This window comes from Dipodomys spectabilis, unplaced genomic scaffold (assembly GCF_019054845.1).
Source record: "Dipodomys spectabilis isolate Male_0828 unplaced genomic scaffold, ASM1905484v1 ptg000828l, whole genome shotgun sequence".
NCBI classification, from domain to species: domain Eukaryota; kingdom Metazoa; phylum Chordata; class Mammalia; order Rodentia; family Heteromyidae; genus Dipodomys; species Dipodomys spectabilis.
In genome coordinates this window covers 99,062-112,500 of record NW_024871505.1, presented here as the reverse complement: position 1 = coordinate 112,500, position 13,439 = coordinate 99,062, and the positions used below count along the sequence as shown (strand labels likewise).

Genomic DNA, 13,439 nt, shown 5'->3' with positions numbered 1-13,439 from the left:
AGGGAAGGAAGGAAGGAAGGGTTGGAGGGAAGGATTGGAGGGAGGGAAGGAAGGAAGGAGGGAAGGAGGGAGGGAAGGAAGGAAGGAAGGAAGGAAGGAGGGAAGAAGGGAAGGAAGGAAGGAAGGAGGGAAGGAAGGAAGGAGGGAGGGAAGGAAGGAAGGAAAGAAGGAAGGAAGGAGGGAAGGAAGGAAGGAGGGAAGGAAGGAAGGAGGGAGGGAAGGAAGGAAGGAAGAAGGGAAGGAAGGAAGGAAGGGTTGGAGGGAAGGAAGGAAGGAGGGAAGGATTGGAGGGAAGGAAGGAAGGAGAGAAGGAAAGAAGGAAGGAAGGAAGGAGAGAAGGAATGAAGGGAGGAAGGAGGGATTGGAAAGAAGGAAGGAGGAAGGGAAGGAAGGAGGGAAGGAAGGAGGGATTGGAAAGAAGGAAGGAGGAAGGGAAGGAAGGAGGGAACGAAGGAAGGAAGGAAGGAGGGAAGGAAGGAAGGAAGGAAGGAAGGAGGGAAGGAAGGAACGAAGGAAGGAAGGAGGGAAGGAAGGAAGGAGGGAAGGAAGGAAGGAGGGAAGGAAGGAAGGATTGAGGGGAAGGAAGGAAGGAAGGAGGGAAGGAAGGAAGGAAGGAGGGAAGGAAGGAAGGAAGGAGGGAAGGAAGGAAGGAAGAAGGGAAGGAAGGAAGGAAGGAGGGAGGGAAGGAAGGAGAGAATTAAGGAAGGAGGGAGGGAAGGAAGGAAGGATTGAGGGGAAGGAAGGAGGGAAGGAAAGAAGGAAGGAGGGAAGGAAGGAAGGAAGGAAGAAGGGAAGGAAGGAGGGAAGAAAGGAAGGAAGGAGGGAAGGAAGGAAGGAAGGAAGAAGGGAAGGAAGGAAGGATTGAGGGGAAGGAAGGAGGGAGGGAAGGAAGGAAGGAGGGAAGGAAGGAAGGAAGGAGGGAAGGAAGGAGGGAGGGAAGGAAGGAGAGAATTAAGGAAGGAGGGAGGGAAGGAAGGAAGGAGGGAGGAAAGGAAGGAAGGACTGTAGGAAGGACGTGAAGGAAGGGACGGAAGGAGGAAGGAAGGAGGAAGGAAGGAGAGGGAGGAGGGAGGGAAGGAAGGAAGGAGGGAAGAAAGGACGGAAGGAAGGAAGGAGGAAGGGAAGGAAGGAAGGAGGGAAGGAAGGATAGGAGGGAAGGATTGTAGGGCAGGAAGGATTGGAAAGAAGGAGGAGAGGAGGGAAGGACACGAAAGAGGAAAGGATTGGAAACAGGAAAGATTGGTGGGAAGGAGGGAACGAATATAAGAAAAAGGGAAGGAAAGAAGAACGAAGGATTGGAAGGAGAGAAGGAATCAGGGAAGGATTGGAAAGAAGGAAGGAGATGAGGGAAGAATGGGAAGGAAGGAAGGAAAGATTGGAAGGAGGAAGGATTGGAAAGGAAGGAAAGAAGGAAGGAGGGAAGGATTGGAGGGAAAGAAGGAAGGAGGGACGGATTGGAGGGAAAGAAGGAAGGAGGGAAGGATTGGAGGGAAAGAAGGAAGGAGGGAAGGAAGGAAGGAAGGAGGGAGGGAAAGAAGGAATGAGGCAAGGATTGGAAAGAAGGAGGGAAGGAAGGATTGGTGGGAAGGATTGAAAGGGGGAGGGAAGGAGGGAACGAATATAAGAAAAAGGAGGGAAGGAAAGAAGAACGAAGGATTGGAAGGAAGGAGGGAAAGATTGGAAAGAAGGAAGGAGATGAGGGAAGAATTGGAAGGAAGGAGGAAAGGATGGGAAGGATTGGAGGGAAGGAAGAAGGGAAGGATGGGAGGAAAGGAAGGAGGGAGGAAAGGAGGGATTGGAAGGAAGAAGGGAAGGATTGGAAGGAAGGAAGGAGAGGAGGGAAGTATTGGAAACAAGGAAGGTTTGGTGGGAAAGATGGGAGGGAAGGAGGGAACGAATATAAGAAAAAGGGAAGGAAAGAAGAACAAAGGATTGGAAGGAGAGGAATCAGGGAAGGAAGGATTGGAGGGAAGGATTGGAAAGAAGGACGTAGGGAAGGAAGGATTGGTAAGAAGGAGGAGAGGAGGGAAGGATTGGAAAGGAGAGGAAGGAAAGATTGAAAGGAAGGAGGGAGGGAAGGATTGGAAGAAAGGAAGGAGGGAAGGAAAGATTGGAAAGGAGGGAGGGAAGGAGAGGAAGGAAGGATTGGAATGGGGAAGAATTGGAGGGAAGGAAAGAACGAAGGATTTGAAAGAGGGAAGGAATCAGGGAAGGAAGGAAGGATTGGAAAGAAGGAAGGAGATGAGGGAAGAATTGGAGGGAAGGAGGGAAGGATTGGAGGGAAAGAAAGAAGGAGGGAAGGAAGTAAAGATTGGAAACAAGGAAGGATTGGAGGGAAGGAAGGAAGGAGGGAAGGGTTGGAAAGAAGGGAGGAAGGATTGGAGAGAAGGAACGGAAGGATTGGAAAGAAGGAGAGGAGGGAAAGATTGGAAAGGAAGGAAGGATTGGAGGAAAGGAAGAAGGGAAGGATTGGAGGGAAGGAAAGATTGGAAAGGAGGAGAGGAAGGATTGGAGGGAAGGATTGGAGGTAAGGAAGAAGGGAAGGATTGGAAAGAAGGAAGGAGGAAAGGATGGGAAGGATTGGAGGGAAGGAAGAAGGGAAGGATTGGAAAGAAGGAAGGAGGGAAGGATTGGAAAGAAGGAAGGAGGAAAGGATGGGAAGGATTGGAGGGAAGGAAGAAGGGAAGGATTGGAGGGAAGGATTGGAAAGAAGGAAGGAAGAGAGGAGGGAAGGATTGGAAAGAAGGAGAGGAAGGAAAGATTGAAAGGAAGGAGGGAGGGAAGGATTGGAAAGAAGCAATAGAAGGATTGGACGGAAGGGAAGGATTGGAAGAAAGGAAGGAGGGAAGGAAGGATTGGAAAGGAGGGAGGAAAGGATTGGGAAGAAGGAGAGGAAGGAAGGATTGGAGGGAAGGAAAGAACGAAGGATTGGAAAGAGGGAAGGAATCAGGGAAGGAAGGATTGGTGGGAAGGATTGGAAAGAAGGAAGGAGATGAGGGAAGAATTGGAGGGAAGGAAGGAAAGGTTGGAAATAAGGAAGGATTGGAGGGAAGGGTTGGAAAGAAGGGGGGTTAGGAAGGAGGGAAGGATTGAAGGAAAGGAAGGAGGGAGGAAGGATTGGAGAGAAGGAAGGAAGGATTGGAAAGAAGGAAGGATTGGAAAGAAGGAGAGGAGGGAAAGATTAGAAAGGAAGGAAGAAATGGAGGGAAGGAAGGAGGGAAGGATTGGAAAGAAGGATAGGAGGGAAGGAAGGATTGGAAGGAAGGAGGGATTGAAAGGGGGAAGGGTTGATGGGAAGGGAGGAAGGAGGGAAGGAAGAAGGGAAGGAAGGATTGGAGAGAAGGATTGGAAGGAAGGAGGGATTGATAGGAAGGAAGGAGGGATTGAAAGGAGGAAGGATTGGAGGGAAGGATTGATAGGAAGGAGGGAAGGATTGGAAGGAAGGAAGGAAAGAGGGAAGGAAGGAAGGATTGATTGGAGGGAGGGAAGGATTGGAAGGAAGGAAGGAAAGAGGGAAGGAAGGAAGGATTGATTGGATGGAGGGAAGGGAGGAAGGAAGGAAGGAGGGATTGAAAGGGGGAAGGATTGGAGGGAAGGAAGGAGGGAAGGAAGGAAGGATTGATTGGATGGAGGGAAGGATTGGAAGGAAGGAAAGAGGGAAGGAAGGAAGGATTGATTGGATGGAGGGAAGGATTGGAAGGAAGGAAGGAAGGATTGATTGGATGGAGGAAAGGGAGGAAGGAAGGAAGGAGGGATTGAAAGGGGGAAGGATTGGAAGGAAGGATTGGAAGGAAGGAAGGAGGGAAGGAAGGAAGGAAGGAGGGAGGGAAGGAAGGAAGGAAGGAAGAAAGGAAGGAGGGAAGGAAGGAAGGAGGGAGGGCACACTCACCTTGGGCAAGGCCACGTGCCCTGGAATTGCAGAGGACAGGCAGCATGGAAGGTTCTAGAAAGAAAACAGGAGGTTAGGTCTTGGGCCTGGCGTGCGCACTGGGGTGAGCGTTGGCCTCTGGGAGTTTGCTGGGGGCGGGGACGGGAGTGGGGCTGGTGTCACTGGGTGGGGACCGTTATGGCTACTGGTGTTACTGGTGTCATTGGTGGTGTTACTGGTGGTATTGGTATTGGTGTTATTGGTATTGGTGTTATTGTTATTGTTATTGGTATTGGTGGTATTGGTATTGGTGTTATTGGTATTGGCATTGGTATTATTGGTATTGTTACTGGTGGTATTGGTATTGGTGTTATTGATATTGTTATTGGTGTTATTGGTATTGGTGTTATTGGTATTGGTGTTATTGGTATTGGTGTTATTGTTATTGTTATTGGTATTGGTGGTATTGGTATTGGTATTGGTGTTATTGGTATTGGTGTTATTGGTATTGGTGTTATTGGTATTGGTGTTATTGGTATTGCTGTTATTGGTATTGGTGTTATTGGTATTGGTATTGGTATTAGTGGTATTGGTATTGGTATTGGTGTTATTGGTATTGGTATTATTGGTATTGTTACTGGTGGTATTGGTATTGGTGTTATTGATATTGGTGTTATTGGTATTGGTATTGGTGTTATTGGTATTGGTGTTATTGGTATTGGTATTGGTATTGGTGGTATTGGTATTGGTGTCATTGGTATTGGTATTGGTGTTATTGGTATTGGTATTGGTATTATTGGTATTGTTACTGGTGGTATTGGTATTGGTGTTATTGATATTGTTATTGGTGTTATTGGTATTGGTATTGGTGTTATTGGTATTGGTATTATTGGTATTGGTATTGGTGTTATTGGTATTGTATTGGTATTGGTGTTATTGGTATTGGTATTGGTGTTATTAGTATTGTTACTGGTGTCATTGGTATTGTTACTGGTGTTATTGGTATTGGTGTTATTGGTATTGGTGTTATTGATATTGGTATTGGTGTCATTGGTATTGTTACTGGTGTTATTGGTGTTGTTACTGGTGTTATTGGTGTTGTTATTGGTATTGGTGGTGTTGGTGTTATTGGTTTTGTAATGGGTGCTATTGATATTGGTATGGGTATTGGTGTTATTGGTATTGTTATTGGTGTTATTGGTATTGGTGTTATTGGTATTGGTGTTATTGGTATTGGTATTGGTGTTATTGGTATTGGTGTTATTGCTATTGGTATTGGTGTTATTGCTATTGGTATTGGTGTTATTGGTATTGGGGTTGTTATTGGCGTTATTGGTATTGTTATTGGTGTTATTGATATTGGTAGTGGTGTTATTGGTATTGGTGTTATTGGTGTGGTTATTGGTGTTATTGATATTGGTATTGGTGTTTTCGGTATTGCTATTGGTATTATTGGTATTGGTTATTGGTGTTATTGGTGTTATTGGTATTGGTGTTATTGGTATTGGTCATTGGTGTTATTGGTATTGTTATTGCTGTTATTGTTATTGGTGTTATTGGTATTGGTGTTATTGGTATTGGTGTTATTGGTATTGGTATTGGTGTTATTGGTATTGGTGTTATTGGTATTGGTATTGGTGTTATTGGTATTGGTATTGGTGTTATTGGTATTGGTATTGGTGTTATTGGTATTGGTGTTATTGGTATTGGTATTGGTGTTATTGGTATTGTTATTGCTGTTATTGTTATTGGTGTTATTGGTATTGGTGTTATTGGTATTGGTGTTATTGGTATTGGTATTGGTGTTATTGGTATTGGTGTTATTGGTATTGGTATTGGTGTTATTGGTATTGGTATTGGTGTTATTGGTATTGGTGTTATTGGTATTGGTATTGGTGTTATTGGTATTGGTGTTATTGGTATTGGTATTGGTGTTATTAGTATTGGTGATTGGTGTTATTGGTGTTATTGGTATTGGAGTTATTGGTATGGAGATTGGTGTTTTTGGTGGGGTTCTTGTTACTGGGATTACCATGGTTGTTTGTGCTCTTATTGTGACTATTGTGGTTGTTATTCTTGTTACTGTTATTCTTGTCATTGTTGCCATTATGGTTGTGTTACTAATATTGATGTTACTGTTGTTGTTTGTGTTGTTGTTACTGTTATTGTTGTTGTTTCTATTGTTATTGTTTGTGTTGTTATTGTTATTCTTGTTCTTGTTACTGTTATTGCTCTTAGGGTTACTATTATAACTGTTGTTGTTTGTGTTGTTATTGATACTATTATTGTTGTTGTTATTGTTTGCATTATTATTGTTGTTGTTTGCATTATTATTGTTGTTGTTTGCATTATTATTGTTTGCATTATTATTGTTGTTGTTGTTATTGTTTGCATTATTATTGTTGTTGTTGTTATTGTTTGCATTATTATTGTTGTTGTTGTTATTGTTTGCATTATTATTGTTGTTGCTGTTGTTATTGTTTGCATTATTGTTGTTGTTGTTGTTGTTTGCATTATTATTACTGTTGTTGTTGTTGTTTGCATTATTACTGTTGTTGTTGTTGTTTGCATTATTATTGTTGCTGTTGTTGTTATTGTTTGCATTATTATTGTTGTTGTTGTTGTTTGCATTATTATTACTGTTGTTGTAGTGGTTGTTGTAACTCGTGGCCTGAGCTGGCATCTCACCCAGGGCCCCTCTTCCAGGACCGCTTCCTCCTGGCCGTGCCCCACCTCACCCCGTCCACCCTGTACCAGCTGCAGGTGCGCGCGCTCACCCGCCTCGGGGAAGGACCAGCAGCCACCGGGACCTTCAGGACCCCTGACCTCCCACCTGCACTTGCTGCGCCTCGTGAGCCCAGGGGATGGGTGGATGGATGGGTGGATGGATGGATGTGTGGATGGATGGATGGATGGATGGGTGGATGGATGGGTGGATGGATGGATGGATGGGTGGGTGGATGGATGGGTGGGTGGGTGGGTGGATGGATGGATGGGTGGATGGATGGATGGGTGGATGGATGGGTGGATGGATGGATGGGTGGATGGATGGGTGGATGGGTGGATGGATGGATGGGTGGATGGATGGATGGATGGGTGGGTGGATGGATGGATGGGTGGATGGATGGATGGGGGGATGGATGGATGGATGGGTGGATGGATGGATGGGTGGATGGATGGGTGGATGGATGGATGGGTGGATGGATGGATGGATGGATGGATGGATGGGTGGGTGGGTGGATGGGTGGATGGATGGATGGGTGGATGGATCAATGGATGGATGGATGGATGGATGGCTGGATGGATGGATGGGTGGGAGGATGGATGGATGGCTGGATGGATGGATGCATGGATGGATGAATGGATGGATGGGTGGATGGTCTGGGTGTGCTCAGGGGGTGCTGCCTTTCCTAGGGCTGGGGTGGGTGGGGTAGATTCATGATCCCCTTTATCTCCTCCCAGGGCCCCATGGGAAGCAGCCCTATCCTGCTCCCTCTGACAAGCGACCTCCAGGGAGATACTGATCTCTTCCTCCATGGGATGGGACCGTGCACAGGATGTGAGCTCCTTGCACACAACATGGCTCCCACGAGCAGAACTTGGTGCCCGCACTGGGTGCTTACTTTGGAGAACTCCATCCCCGGGGTCACTTCTGGCCACCATTCATGCATCTGCAAGCACGCAAGAGACGATGAAGGGAGGGAGGCCATCTTCAGAGGAAAAAACACAGATATGGGTGGATGGATGGATGGATGGGTGGATGGATGGATGGATGGGTGGATGGATGGATGGGTGGATGGATGGATGGGTCCGTGGATGGATGGATGGATGGGTGGATGGATGGATGGATGGATGGATGGGTGGATGGGTGGATTGATTGGTGGATGGATGGATGAGTGGATGGATCGGTGGATGGGAGGAGAGATGGATGGATGATTGGATGGATGGGTGGATGGATGGGTAGATGGGTGGAGGGAGGGATGGATGGATGGATGAGTAGATGGATGGATGGGTGGATGGATGAGTGGAGGGATGAGTGGAAGGATGGATGGACAGGTAGTTAGATGGATGGATGAGTAGATAGATGAATGGATGGATGAGTGGTTGGATGGGTGGATGGGTGGATGGATGGATGGATGGATGGATGGATAAGTGGATGGGTGGGTGGATGGATGGGTGGATGGACTGATATATATGTGCAGGAAGAGAAAGAGAGAATGAAGATCCGATCTAGTAGAATCAGCATTTGGTCATCCATCTTTCCACGAGCACCCACGGGTTCCTTCCCAAGACTTGGCCAAATCCAGAGTGGACGACCTTCTCCAAAACAATAATAATAACAACAACAACAATCACAGACACACACGTGGTCTGTCTGACCTCTTACACGATTCACACACACGCTCACGCATGTCGACCTCCTGGGTTCCCATCCCATGATGGCTCCCATCATCCATCCATCCCTCTTTCCAAGCATCTATCCATCCATCCAGCCATCCATCCACCCATCCGTCCACCCATCCATCCATCCACCCATCCATCCATCCATCCATCCATCCACCCACCCATCCATCCATCCACCCATCCATCCATCCATCCATCCACCCATCCATCCATCCATCCATCCATCCACTCATCCACCCACCATCCATCCATCCATCCATCCATCCACCCATCCATCCACCCATCCACCCATCCATCCACCCATCCACCCATCCACCCATCCATCCATCCATCCATCCACCCACCATCCATCCATCCACCCATCCATCCATCCATCCATCCACCCACCATCCATCCATCCACCCATCCATCCACCCATCCATCCATCCATCCATCCATCCATCCACCCACCATCCATCCATCCATCCATCCATCCACCCATCCATCCATCCATCCATCCATCCACCCATCCATCCACCCATCCACCCATCCATCCATCCATCCACCCATCCATCCACCCATCCACCCATCCATCCACCCATCCATCCACCCATCCATCCACCCATCCACCCATCCACCCCAGTGACTCAGGAGGAGGAGGCTGAGATCTGGAGGATCAGGGTTCGATCCCCAACCACACTCCCTGGACTCTTCTCTCCCTTGACCCCCTGGAACCCAGAGCCCCCAGACCCAGCCAGACGCACGCACCGTGGTTCAAGTGGTCGAGGACCAGCCTTGGAGGCCAACGTCTCAGAGACCAGCACCACCGTCTTGAGGTTGTGAGTTCAAATCCCAGGACTGGAAAATAACCACAATAAACAATAATAATAATGAGTCAACTCTTCATGTGTTTACTGATGACCCTCCCTGGACGAAGGTGCTTGGAAGACTCCATTTGGCTTTTATTTTGGAGGGGGGATCTGGGAAGGAATAAAACCATTGGTTTCTGGGGAGAGCGTGGTTGTGTGGTCTTTGTGAAAAGGAAATCGATGAGAGAGACAGAGACAGACAGACAGACATAGATATGAAAGGTGGATGGATGGATGGATAGATTTATCCATAAATAGATAAACAGATGAGTAGATACATAGATAAATAGACAGACAGACAGATAGATAGATAGACAGATAGATGGATGGATGGATGGATGATGGATGGATGGACAGACAGATACATCCATAGATAGATGAATAGACTGACAGGTGGGTGGATGGACAGATGGACAGAGAGATAGATGAACAGATCAATATATTCATACATCTCTATATAAATAGAAGGATGGATGGATGGGTGGATGGATGGATGGGTGGATGGATGGGTGGATGGGTGGATGGATGGATGGATGGGTGGATGGATGGGTGGATGGATGGATGGGTGGATGGATCGATGGATGGATGGATGGGTGGATGGATGGATGGGTGGATGGATGGATGGATGGATGGGTGGATGGATGGATGGGTGGGTGGGTGGATGGGTGGATGGATGGGTGGATGGATGGATGGGTGGGTGGACGAGTGGATGGATGGATGGATGGATGGGTGGATGGATGGATGGATGGATGGGTGGATGGATGGATGGGTGGATGTGTGGATGGATGGGTGGATGGATGGATGGATGGATGGATGGATGGATGGGTGGATGGATGGATGGGTGGGTGGATGGATGGATGGATGGGTGGATGGATGGATGGGTGGGTGGATGGATGGATGAATGGGTGGATGGGTGGATGGATGGGTGGACGAGTGGATGTATGGATGGGTGGGTGGATGGATGGATGGATGGGTGGATGGATGGATGGATGGGTGGGTGGATGGATGGGTGGGTGGATGGATGGTTGGGTGGATGGATGGGTGTTTGGATGGGTGGATGGATGGATGGATGGGTGCATGGATGGATGGGTGGATGGATGAATGGATGGGTGGGTGGATGGATGGATGGGTGGGTGGGTGGATGTATGGATGGATGGGTGGGTGGGTGGGTGGATGGATAGTTGGGTGGAGGGATGGATGGGTGGATGGAGGGAGGGATGGATGGAGGGAGGGATGGATGCGTGGGTGGATCTATAGATGGGTGGAGGGATGGATGGGTGGTTGGGTGCATGGGTGGATTGACGGATATACATCCCTTATGTACGATCTATACCATGTATAACGTATATTACATATACTGTACCTGCTGTATGTATTGTATGTCACCTGTGTACCATGTATGCTCATCCACCATCGATACTATATATATATATTATGTATAACTTATATCACATGTACATGTCATAGATGCTCTATATCATGTGTATGACATATATACATCATAGATCCTATGTATATGATATTTAACGCAAATCACATATACGTGTCATAGATATACTATATAATGTATATATTTACTATATAATGTATATATTTAATAGGTCCAATAGGTCATGTGTATCATGTATATAACATCTATATGTGAAAGATACTGTAGATATTATATATTATGTCATTGAAACATCCCCAGATAAATTGATACATAGGACATATACATGTCATAAATATTCTGTGTAATGTATATAGCATATATATCATAGATCCTGTAGATGTTATATATAATGTCAATCACATCTACACGTCATAGCTATGCTATATCCTGTTTCTAGCATATATATATGTGCCATAGATCCCATAGGTCATGGATATAGTGTGTATCACATCTACATATATGAAAGATACTAGAGATATAATATGTCAATCGCATATACTTGCCATAGATAAGGTTTATGGGTATCTTAGGTCTATATATCCTAGATCCTATAGATAGGATCTATAATGCACATCACATATATGTGCCATATGGTCTATAAAGTATGTATATCACAGATCCTGTAGGTCATGTATATCATTGATATATCCTATATATCAGAGATTCTGTACATATAATATAATATCATGGATATATCCTATATATCAGAGATACTATACATATAATATAATATCATGGATATATCCTATATATCAGAGATACTATACATATAATATTATATCATGGATGTATCCTATATATCAGAGATACTATACATATAATATCATGGATATATTCTATATATTAGAGATACTATACATATAATATAATATCATGGATGTATCCTATATATCAGAGATACTATACATATAATATCATGGATATATTCTATATATCAGAGATTCTGTACATATAATATAATATCATGGATATATTCTATATATCAGAGATACTATACATGTCATATATAACATAGATCAGCTATACCTGTCATAGATATTCTATATAATTCATATAACATATATAGACCAAAGATCCTACAGATATTATATGTCATATAAATCACATACATGTCATAGATATTATATATCATGTATATAACATATATATATCATAGATCCTATAGATAGGATCTATAATGCACATCACATATATGTGACATATGGTCTATAAAGTATGTATATCACAGATCCTGTAGGTCATGTATATCATGGATGTATCCTATATATCAGAGATTCTGTACATATAATATCATATCATGGATATATCCTATATATCAGAGATTCTGTACATATAATATAATATCATGGATGTATCCTATATATCAGAGATACTATACATATAATATAATATCATGGATATATCCTATATATCAGAGATACTATACATATAATATGTACATATATACATATAATATATCAGAGATTCTGTACATATAATATCATATCATGGATATATCCTATATATCAGAGATAGTATACATATAATATAATATCATGGATGTATCCTATATATCAGAGATTCTGTACATATAATATCATGGATATATCCTATATATCAGAGATACTATACATATAATATATCATGGATGTATCCTATATATCAGAGATACTATACATATAATATCAGAGATAGTATACATATAATATAATATCATGGATGTATCCTATATATCAGAGATTCTGTACATATAATATCATGGATATATCCTATATATCAGAGATACTATACATATAATATCATGGATATATTCTATATATTAGAGATACTATACATATAATATAATATCATGGATGTATCCTATATATTAGAGATTCTATACATATAATATCATGGATATATCCTATATATCAGAGATACTATACATGTCATATATAACATAGATCAGCTATACCTGTCATAGATATTCTATATAATTCATATAACATATATAGACCAAAGATCCTACAGATATTATATGTCATATAAATCACATACATGTCATAGATATTATATATCATGTATATAACATATATATATATATCATAGATCCTATAGATGTTATGTATAACATATCACAGATACATGGCATATTCTGTATGATGTATATAACATATATATATATATATGTGTGCCATAGATCCAATAGCTCATGTATATAGTGTATATAACATATATATATATATATTATGGATCCTGTAGATATTATATGTCATATAAATCACGTATACATGTCATAGATATGCTATATCATGTATATAACATATATATGTGCCATAGATCCAATAGGTCATGTATGTAGTGTGTATAACATATATATATATCATAGATCCTATAGATATTATATGTTCCTATAGATATTATGTCATATAAATCACACACACACGTCATACATGTATATCACGTATGTCACATATATGTATCATGGATCCTATAGATATTATATGACCCTGTAGATATTATATATCATATAAATTACATACATATCATACATGTTGTATGCCATGTTACATGTATGTATCATCGATCCTATAGATATTATATGTTCCTATAGATATTATATGTTCCTATAGATATTATATGTTCCTATAGATATTATATTTTATATATATCACCTGTACATGTCATAGATATTGTATATCATGTTTATAACATATATATCATGGATCTTATAGATATTATATGTCATATAAATCACCTATACATGTCATAGATATGCTATATCATGTATATAACATATATATATGTGCCATAGATCCAATAGCTCATGTATATAGTGTGTATAACATATATATATCATAGATCTTATAGATATTATATGACCCTATAGATATTATATGTCATATAAATTACATACATGTCATACATA

General features: G+C 42.8%; 1 long non-coding RNA gene across 1 annotated transcript in view; it reads left to right on the top strand.

Moving 5' to 3' along the window:
- The window catches only part of LOC122102696, a 10,842-nt gene extending 3,176 nt beyond the window's left edge, over window positions 1-7,666 (top strand). Inside the window, exons 2-3 of the long non-coding RNA XR_006146547.1 lie at window positions 6,575-6,719; window positions 7,331-7,666. This is a non-coding gene — a long non-coding RNA (uncharacterized LOC122102696). The remainder of the gene's footprint in view (window positions 1-6,574; window positions 6,720-7,330) is intronic.
- The last annotated feature ends 5,773 nt before the right edge of the window (window positions 7,667-13,439 follow it).